We start from the raw sequence: 11,199 nt of genomic DNA, 5'->3' as shown, positions 1-11,199 counted from the left end.
AGAACAGACAAGCAGAAACTCGTGGACATGGACTATAGACTAGTGGTTACCAATAGATAGTTGGAGAGGTGAGAGGTTGAGAGAGGTAGTAAAAGGTGTCAAATATGTGGTGACAGAAAGAAATTTATCTATAGGTGGTGAACACACAATGCAATATATATATATATATATATATATATATATATATATATATATATATATATATGCCTTGTTGTTGAATTATATGTCTGAAACTTACTAGATTTCATTATCCCATGTCACCATAATAAAAAATTAATTAATTAATTAATAATTTTTAAAAATGAGCAAAGGATGTGAATATACATCACTCCAAAAAGACCGTATAGGTGGCCAGTAGACATGTAAAAAGGTCCTCATGTTGCTGAACATCAGAGAAATGCAAATTAAAACTACAATGAGGTATCACCTCACACCTCTCAGAATGGTTATCATTCACAAATCAACAAACAATAATGTTGGCAGAGATGTAGAGAAAAAGGAACTCTTGTGAAGTGTTGGTGGGATTTCACACTACAGAAAACAGTTTGGAGGTTTTCAAAAACTTTTAAAAAATTGTTTGATTTCCAGTTCAAATGGTGAAGGGAGGTAAATATAATGCTTGCCTCCTGTCACGATTACATCAAAATTACAACTAAACTACAAAACAACAATCATTGAAAATCACCTGAAATCTAGCTTGACAAAAGTTATAAAACTAAGGACAAACCACCTCAAATCTGGTTAAAAATTAGCTGGGATATCTCAACCGTGGAGGTCTCTTAGAGGAGTGAGATGTCTTAGCCCCACAGCAGGCTCACTAGCCCAGGGTTCTAGTGCCAGGAAACGAAGATTTCATAACTTCTGGCTGTGAAAATCAGTGGAGAATGGCTGAGTGAGGTGGAGGGCTGCTGGACTCCCCAGTGTTCCATTTAAAGGGTCCATGCATGGATGTGCTTACTGATGGACTCACACTCTCTGAGCTTCAGCACTGGATCTGCAGCTTGAAAGGTGCCAAGGCCATATGGGGAGAAACTGATTTATTTGGCTTCAGTGCAAGGGATGGAAGGGCAGCATTTTTTAGACAAAAGTGATGGTAGAATTCATTGTTTCCTTGTTGAGCTCTCCCCACTCCTGGAATGCACATTCAGGCAGTGGCCATATCTGAGTCACCATCAATCTGTTAACACTTGTTGCCCTGCCCTGGTGATTTCCTAAGACCTTACCCCAATTTTGGGCCCGTCCAAGCCACTTCCAGTGGATTTTCCATACAAATAGTCTTTATTGGCTCTTTCTGTGGACTTTCCTAAAATCTAAAAGTTTTGCAAACCCAAACAAGCAGCATCTGGCCTTGGTGTCCTTTGTATCTCTTTCTGAACAGACCCAATTCGGCAGTAGCAACAGCCAGACTAGGTTTGCAGCTTGGCTTCTTGAGGTACCTTCAAGCCCAGCATGGATGTCAGCCATCTGCAGATGGCTTGATGGCTCAAGCCGAGTGGCTCCCGTCAGGGCACAGGCTGCAATTTGACTTGGTCTACTATAGGGCCCCTCCCCAAAGGCTTGGTTGGCATGTCTGGTAGCCAGCTTCAGATGGAGCAGGAGTAGCACCCAGGGACACATCCAAGAACAACACACCAAAAAGGCAGAGTGGACAAGCACCTGAGCCCCGCTAAAGCAAATCCTGGTCCATAGAATCAGCCCATGAACAGTATTCCTGCACTCTAGTCACTGGCCAGTCCTTACAACTGATCAGCCTGAAGGTCAGTCCCTTACATTAACATGCACACAGCAACCAAGGCTCAAATCCAACAGGAGGGCACACACAGCCCATACAAGAGACACACCTGGAGAACTCAGGTGACCAGAGAGAGGCTGTGCTATTCAGCTCCATAGAACACCTACTACGTAAGGCCACTCTACTAAGACTGGAAACATAGCAGCCCTACCTCATACATAGAAACAAACACAGGGAGGTAGCCCAACGGGGAGAAAGGAACATGTCCTAAATGAAAGAACAGAACAAAGCTCCAGAAAATGAACTAAACAAAATGGAGACAAGCAATGTACCAGATGCAGAGTTCAATACATTGGTTATAAGGATGCTCAATGAATTTAGGGAAAGAATAGATGAACTCAGAGAGAACTTTAACACAAAAATGGATATAGGAAGCATAAAAAAAGAACAAATCAGGGTTTCTTCTCCCCCCCACCATACAACTTCTCCAATACTTGTTTTTACCTGTCCTGTTGATGATAGCCATTCAAACAGGTGTGAATAATATTGTGGTGTCGATTTGCGTTTCCCTAATAGCTGAACATCTTTTCCTATGTCTGTTGGCCATTTGTATATCTCTTAGGAGAAAAGAACCTTCATACACTACTGGTGGGAATGTAAATTGGTAAAGCCACTATGGAAAACAGTATGGAGGTTTCTCAAAAAATTAAGAATAGAATTATCATACGACTAAGCAATCCCTCTTCTGGGTATCTATCCCCAAAATTTGAAAACATTTATCCCAATACTCTTCAATGTTCATAGCAGCATTATTTATGGTGGCCAAGACATGGAAACAACTGAAGTATCCTTCAATAGATGACTGGATAAAGAAGATGTGGTACATATACACAATAGAATATTATTCAGCCATAAGAAGAGATGAAATATTTCTGTTTGTGACTAAATGGCTGGATCTTGAGATTACCATTCTATGTGAAGTAAGTCAGACATAAAAAGTTGAGAACCATATGATTTTACTTATATGTGGGACATAAAACTGAAAGCAAGAAGCAGACAAGATAAATAGAGACTCATGGACATAGACAATAGTTTAGCAGGAAACACCCAATCAGAATGACAAAATGAAAAAAGAATTAAAAAATAAGAGGATAGTTTAAGGGGTCTCTGGGACATCACGCTTACCAACATTGCATTGTAAGAATAACGGAAGAGAGAGAACAAAGAATCAAAAACCTGTTTTTAACTTGGTGAAGGAAATAGACATGCAAACTCAGGAAGTGCAGAGAGTCCCATACAAGATAAACCCAAAGAGGACTATACCAAGACATATCATAATTAAAATACCAAAGATTAAAAACAAAGAGAGAAAAAATCAGCAAGAGAAAAGCAGTTTCTTACCTACATGGGAGCTCCCATAAGAGTGCCAACTGACTTCTCAAAAGAAACTTTGCAGGCCAGAAAGGAGTGACACAAAATATTCAAAGTGATAAAAAGCAAGAACCTACGACCAAGATTACTCTACACAGCAACTTTGTTATTTGTAATTGAAGGCTAGATAAAGAGCTTTACAAATAGAAAAGGCTAAAGGAGTTCGTCACCACAAAACAAATGTTACAGGTGTTAGAGGGACTTCTTGAAGAAGGAGGAGGAGAAAACACAATAAAAAATATAAATAGTAAAATGGTAATAACTACATATCTATCAATAATTACTATAAACATAAATGAATTAAATGCTCCTATCAAAAGTCATAGGGTAGCTGAATGGATAAGAAAACAAGACCCTTACAATGCTTCCTACAAGACTCACTTCAGATTGAAAGACATATACAGACTGAAAGTAAAGGTATGGAAAAAAGGTATTTTATGAAAATGGAAACAAACAGAGAAGCTGGGGTAATGATACTTAAACCAGACAAAATAGCCTTGAAAACAAAGACTATAATAAGAGACAAAGAAGAACCCAGTAATCCCACATCTAGTGTTTATGTCTGAAGAAACCCAAAACACTACTTTGAAGGGACATGTACATCCATATGTCCATTGAAGCATTACTTACAATAACTAAGATATTGAGGCAACCTGGTGAGACATCCTGGGTGTCCAATTTATTAATGGATAAAAAGTAGGTGGTACATACATATGATAGAATATTACTCATCCATAATAAAAAATGAAATCCTGTCATCTGCAACATGGATAGATCTAGGGGATGTTGTGCTGTGTGGAGTTAAGTCAGACAAAGAAAGACAAAAGCTATATGATTTCACATACATGTAGAATCTAAAGAACAAAATAAACAAATAAAACAGAAACAAACTAATAGATACAGAAAACTTTTTGATGATTGCCAGTTGAGAGGGATATTGGGTGGATGAGTGAAAAAGGGGAAAGAATTAAGAAGTACAAATTGGTAGTTACAAAATAGTCATGGGGATATAAAGTTTAGCTTAAGGAATATAATCAATAATATTGTAGTAACTGTGTATAGTGCCAGGTGAGTACTAGACATATTGGGGTGATCACTTCATAAGTTATATAAATGTCTAATCATTATGTTGTACACCTGAAACTAATATAATATTGTATGTCAGCTGTAATTGAAAAATAAAGTTATTTAAAAATTAAAAATAAAACTACCTTATGACCCAGCAATTTTACTTCTGGGTATTTATACTTAGAAATCATTAACACTAATTTGAAAAGATGTACCCCTGAGTTTACTGCAGCACTATTTACAATAGCCAAGCTATGGAAGCAACCTAAGTGTCTATCAAGGATTGGATAAAGAAGATACAGTACATATATACAATGGAATGTTACTTGGCCACAAAAAGGAATAAAATCTAACCATTTGCAACAACATGGATCGACCTAGAGGGTATTATTCTAAGTTAAATATGTCTGACTGAGAAAGACAAATATCATATGATCTCAATTGTCTGAAATCTAAGGAACACAATAAACTGGCAAACAAAACAGAAACAGACTTATAGATATAAACAACAAACTGATGGTGCCCAGATGGGAGGGGGGTTGGAGCAGGGTTAAAAAAGTAACAAGATTTAAACATACAAATTGGTAGATATAAAGTAGTCATAGGGAAATAAAGTACAGTATAGAGAATATAGTTAATAATATTGCAACCACTACGTATAATGCCATGCGGATACTAGACTAATTGGGGGACTGCTGTGTAAATTATATATACATCATACTGTATACCTGAAACTAAAAGAAAATAATATTGAATATCAACTGTAACTGAAGAAAATAATTTTTAAAAATTCTCTTTGTCTTTAACCTTTGGTGTCTTAATACAGTGTGTCTTGGTGCGGGCCTCTTTCAGTTATTTTGTTAGGAACTCTGCACTTCTTGGACTTATATGTCTTTTTTCTTTGTCAAGTTGGAGATATTTGCAGTCATTATTTCCTCAAAAAGTTTTCAATCCCTTGGTCTCTCTTTTCCTTCTTGTACCCCTAGGATGTAGACATTAGTATGCTTGATGTTTTCCTAGAAGTCCCTTAAACTATTCTAATTAAAAAAAAAATTTTTTTTTCTGCTGTTCTGATTGGCTGTTTTCCACTTCCCCGTCTTTCAATCACTTATTTGATTCTCTGCTTCATCGAATCTGCTGATGATTCCATCTAATATAGTCTTCATTTAAATTTTTGTATTCTTCATTTCTAACTGGTTATTTTTTATGGTTTCTATCACCCTTTTTAATGTTTTTTACCTTGTAGTTGAAGTTTCACTGAGTTCATCAGTTCTTTCCCTAATCTCATTGAGCATCCTTGTAACGTGTTTTCAACTCTGTATCTGGTAGATTGCTTGTCTCCATTTCATTTAGTTCTTTTTCTGGAGTTTTGTCCTGTTTTTACATTTGGGACATGTTTATTTGTCTTCTCATTTTTCCTTACTCTGTATGTTTTGTTTCTATTTATTAGGTAGATATGTTATGTTTTCCAGTCTTGGCATTTTGGTGTTATATAGTAGATGTTATGTTGGCTGAGTGGCACAGTATCCCTGGACACCTGAGCTGGGTGCTCCAGGGATGTCCCTTGTGTCATTTGTGTGTGCCCTCCAATTGTATTTGAGCCTTTGTTGCTTTTGGTATGTCAGAAGTTGAGATTGACCCTCAGACTGCCTGGCTGTGAGGCCTGGCCTTGACTAAAGAGGTAAGCTATTGTGTGGGGCCTAATCTCATAGAGCTAGCATCACTTTAGCTGGTGCTCTGGTGCCCATTGAGTTCTTTCTTCAGGTGTGTCACTTGTTGAGCTGGTTGAGTGGTGCTCTGGTGTGATCTGAACCCAACCAGCAGATGTGTTGTTTCTGGAGCCTTGTGGGATGGACTTGGGTGCAGTCCAAGGTTATTTGCTACTTGTGCCCAGCTTGCGACCATCTGGTAGGAGTTACAAAGTCATCTGAAGATGTTTTCCATCTGTGCTGTCTTTGGAGATACTTGGGAGAGGCTATGCTGCAATCCAAAGTTGGCTGCCACTAGAGTCAGGCTTTGACCTTTTGGTAGATACCCCAATGTGAGCTGAGGCCAGTTGCCACTTGTGCCTGGCTGTGGCTACTTAGTTGAAGATACACTTCAAGCCAAGACTGGCCACTGCTTATGCCAGGCTTGGGGCCACCTGATGAGAGTTACAATGCAAATCGAAACTGCTGTTTGCTTTTGTTAGGCTTGAGGCCACTTAGAAAGTGGTACTGGGCATTCTGAAGCCAGCCAATACTTGTCTGGGGTTTGTGGACCTTTTGGAGATTTTAGGAAAGTCTGCAGCATGAGCCAAGGCAGGCTGCTGGAATAGGTTAGGGACTGCATTAAGAGTTGGATAAGGCAGGGTCTCAGGGAATAACTAGGGCAGGGTGTTAGCCAGGTTAGTGGAGAGCACATATTTGTTGCCTTCCTGCACTGGGCCCACTGGGTGGAAGGAAGTTCAACAAAGGAACAATGGTGCTTACCAACAATTTCACCCAGGGTAGAGCTGCCCTAATCCCTGCCCCTCCAGCCTTCACCCTGAAGCTAGTAAATGTATTTTCTCCCCATATGCCCCTAGCACTTTTTGAGCTACTGCCCCTTTGTTGGGGCTTACTTAGATCAAGTAAATTTGTGAGCAAGCAAATATGTATGTGGGTTCCTCAAAAAGAAGGCCTGGGACTGAAGCAGCCCTCCGTTTCTCTCAGACACAATCTCCACTGTTTTTCACACCCTAATGAAGGACTCCTCTTCCCAGCACTAGTACTCTGGGCCGGGGATCCAACTGTAAGTCTGGGACCCTTTGCTCCTTTGGGTGTGAGGAGGTGGGGAATCTGCAGCTGAGATATTTCTTCTGATTCTTTTTTTGTATTACATTTGTTTAATTATATTATAATTATTAATGCAACAGCTCCTTCAATCATTTCATTAAGATAATAAAAAATAATGATATAATGATGGTTAAAGCTGGTTCAATCACAGTTTTACAAGCTTATTTATCAAGAGTGAAAATAGAAGACTATTAAAAATAGCTAAAAAGATAACATGTTATAGTGCTTAATGTTTCTGTAACTGTTGGTAAGGCTTACATCTAAATCTGATACGGAATTCTTAATTTTATTGAAATAGTTTTTTCTCAGCCACATGGTATACCTTGGTACTATGAGTCTGGAAGAGACTATGAGTACCACTTCTTGTCTTCAGCTGTGACCACACAATATCAGCAAGTGCATCTTTTATACAGAAGCATGTGCCCTTCATAAAAATCAGTCAAACAAACAAACATTCAGACATGTAGCAGCTTCATGGTTTTCTTCTTTTAGCTTCTACAAGCCAGCAGCCTGTAAAGCAGCTATAGATTCTTCACTGGGCAAGATACCTATCAAAACGTTGATGTCTCTTACTGTTCATACAATCAGTGCTGCAAAAAGCCTGTAGAATTCTTCTGTAGAATTAGCCTGCTGATCTTTGTTAATTGCTGTCTACATATTACTAAAAGAGGCAGGAGGATCATCACTCTGCTGCAACACTCCAATGGCATTACAAAACTTATCTACAAGTAAGTTCACGTGCAGCTGTGTGAGCCAATCTACCATTTTCCTCTCATCTTTCTAATTCTTAATCACCACACCATGGGTGTGACATCTGCCTGGTACATTCTCTGCCCCTTCTTCCAGTGTCGACATGGCTTCTTCTTGATATCCTTAATTATAGGAATTCTTTTCAGCTAGTCTCCAGGTGGTTCTCAATGATGGTTCTTCTATCATTTAGTTGTAATTTTAATGTGGTCGTGGGAGGAGGTGAACACAGAATTTACCTATTTTGCTGTATTGACTGGAAGTTCCTTCTGTCTCCAATTTTCCAATCTCACTTTTCCTAAGTTCCCAGTCACCAAGGTATTTGTCCATGCCAAATAATTCGTGTGTATTCATACTTCAGACCATGTTTCCTATACCTAAAGTTGATGACTAGATTTAGTGCTCAAAGATATGCACACTGAAGATATGTTTCCTCACCATAGGCAGACATATCCTTCAGTGGGATTATGGTATTGTAACAGCTCATTTTTAAACTTTCACTATCATATCATAGGCTAGGCCTGGTTTTTATCCTTCTCTGTCAGCTGGTCACTGGAAACCCCCAAAAGGCCATGTGTGTAAGCTTGGCGAGAGGGTACAGTGGTAGGTAACACATGCATATGGGCCACCTATGTGTGTAATTCACTTCTGCCCTGTGGAAATGTACCTTTTCCATCATACAAGAAATTGCCCTTCCAACTATAAGACATTATAGAGCCATGTTTATCTAATGGCGGCTTCTTTTGCATAGTCACTTGTTTTGATCAGATGTAAGAGGATCAGTAGTATTCCAAGAGCCACTCTTCAAATAAAGCAGAGTTCTTTACTGCAGAATATATTGCCTGGCCACAGAAACCTAGGGGTTTGCACTGTGCCTCTCCTATTATGGGTTTACAGAATTTTCACACAGCATTTTTCATGTAGAAAAATGCATGGAGTTTGTCACATATGGCCTGAGTGGTAGGGCAGCTTATATCATAGTTTGATCTATTCTGAAAGAATCAACCAACAGGCAACAAGTGGATTGCAAAGTGTTATAGACTGAATGTGTCCCTACCAAATTTATGTGTGTTGGTATTAGGAGGTGGAGACTTTGGGAGATGATCAGTTCATGAGGGTAGAGCCCTTGTGAATGGGATTATTGCCCTTACTGAAAAGATCCCAGAAAGTTCTCTTGTCCCTATTGTAATGTGAGGACACAATGGAAAGGTGGCCATCTATGAAGAAGTGAGGCCTCACCACACATGTAATCTGCTGGTGCTTTCATCTTGGATTTTCCAGCCTTCAGAACTGTGAGCAATAAATTTCTGTTGTTTATTAGCTACTCAGTCTATGGCATTCTGTTTTAGCAGCTGGAATGAACTTAAGTAGTATTGTCAAGAGTGAACTATGTAATCTCCAAGATTCAAAGAGGCTTATCTCTTTGCTTTGCCTCTTTTTTAGTAGTAGGGGCTACAGATGCAGTGAATTGTCCTTTGCCTTGGAGGGATATCTTAGCACATCCCAGAAACATTCTCTCTCTACAAGCTTCACCGACGTGGTTAACCACTGGCTATATTTTGCACCTATTTCCCACCCTCTGTTGCTCATGTTTCTCATATCATTTGGTATACCTGTCATTTGCTGTATTGTAGGTCAGATTAATATAATATTATTCATAGAATAGATGATAATATCTTCTGGAATTGCATGATAATCTAGGTTCCTTAGGAATATATTGTGATGGAGAAAAGGAGAATTAAGATGGTCATGGGGTAAGGCAATAAATTTATATTACTGTCCACACCAAGTGAGGAAGGTATTTTTCTTTTTCAATTATATAAGTCAAGCAGTATCCTCATTGACTGTCAGTTGTCTCACTCTTAGGAACACTGTGGTCTATAAGTCACCACCACAAATCCCTAGAGATCGAGGGATTTCAGCCCTGATCTCCTTTAATGTATTTATACTCATTCTGCTTCTGACTGTTGGTACTGCCACCTGGCTTCTGCTATTTCAGAATTCTATTATCTCCATTGGCATTTGTGAAACTAGTTGCACAGCAGCATCTCCTACTATTAATCTTGGCCTACAGAGGATAGTCACAACTAAACTCATTGGTACCAGTGCTCCCCTCGCTAGTGCATTTATTGCCATTGTAGTGTCTCCTGGGCCCTAAAAATTTGGGTGCAATCTCTTTTGAGAGTATCAACTCTGTGACCCAGCAATCACATTCCTCTTTGTAGCTACTGGAGCTTTGGTTTTAAAACTGTGGAAAACTACCTATTAATAGGTTGTGAAATTCTTTCAGTGAACTTGGGCAAAACATTTTTATATACAATGCTGGAATAGAATATAAAATAGAAGTATTATAAATAGTCATGATATTCATTCCAGAAAAAAATTATAGGATATATATTTTTTCAATTGTCTTTGCATATATTATATATATTTTTTATTCTGTCTTTAATGCTTTTACTCTAGATATCAACATGGTTGATCTCCTTATATCCTTCAAAATTTTTCTCAAGCATAGCATCAATGAGGACTTCCTTGATTACACACTATATAAACATTTGCTCTCATCAATTCTCTAGCTTTACTTTCTAGGTTTTCTCCCTAAAATTTATCACAATCTACCATAACAAGTATCTTACTTTTTTATTCCTACTCTGATTTCCTCAACTAGAATAAAACCTCCACAAGGGCATGGAGTATTCTTTTGTTTAATCTCAAAATCTATGCCAAGAAGAGTACCTGGTACATAATAAGTGCTAAAAAGTTGTTAAAATGTATGACATCCACAATTATGTTTACATTGTCATTAAAGAAAAGTGCATTGTTTAGAATGGATTTTTCTAGAGAAACTCTTATAATTTGTCCAAGACTTACATGTGTCCCTATCAGTAAGAAAAAGGGTAACCTGCCCTACTCCATCCAGAATTGGTTAGAAAATGTAAAATGTATCATGGCTAGAAATGGTATTATTTCATGAAACACAATGTTTCAGGTTCATACATATATGTCATTCATTTATGAATGCATGTGTAAATATTACATAAATAGAATTATATATATTGCATATATCATATGATCCCAATATATCCAGAAAGTTTACATCCTCAATTTTTTAAATTAAAATTACTGGGGTGACATTGGTTAATAAAATCATATAGGTTTCCAGTGTACAATTCAATAGTACATCATATGTATACTGCATTGTGTGTTCAGCACCCAAAGAAAAATTTCCATCTTTACCATGTATTTGACACCCTTTATCCTTATCTACCTCCTCCCTCCCCACTCCCTTTCCTTAAGGTAACCACTAATCCACTGCCCGTGTCCATGATTCTGTTCATTTGTCATATTTGTTTGTTGCTTTCAGTTTTATATTCCATATATAAGTGATACGATATGGTTCTCAAC

General features: G+C 38.1%; 1 pseudogene; it reads right to left on the bottom strand.

Annotated features, from left to right (window-relative positions):
* Nucleotides 1-7,579: 7,579 nt before the first annotated feature.
* LOC120594854 (mediator of RNA polymerase II transcription subunit 21-like) lies at nt 7,580-7,812 on the bottom strand (annotated as a pseudogene).
* Nucleotides 7,813-11,199: the final 3,387 nt, after the last annotated feature.

The sequence above is a fragment of the Pteropus medius genome, unplaced genomic scaffold, assembly GCF_902729225.1.
Source record: "Pteropus medius unplaced genomic scaffold, Ma_sr-lr_union100, whole genome shotgun sequence".
In the NCBI taxonomy this organism is placed as follows: Eukaryota; Metazoa; Chordata; class Mammalia; order Chiroptera; family Pteropodidae; genus Pteropus; species Pteropus medius.
This window is presented reverse-complemented; position numbering and strand designations above follow the sequence as displayed.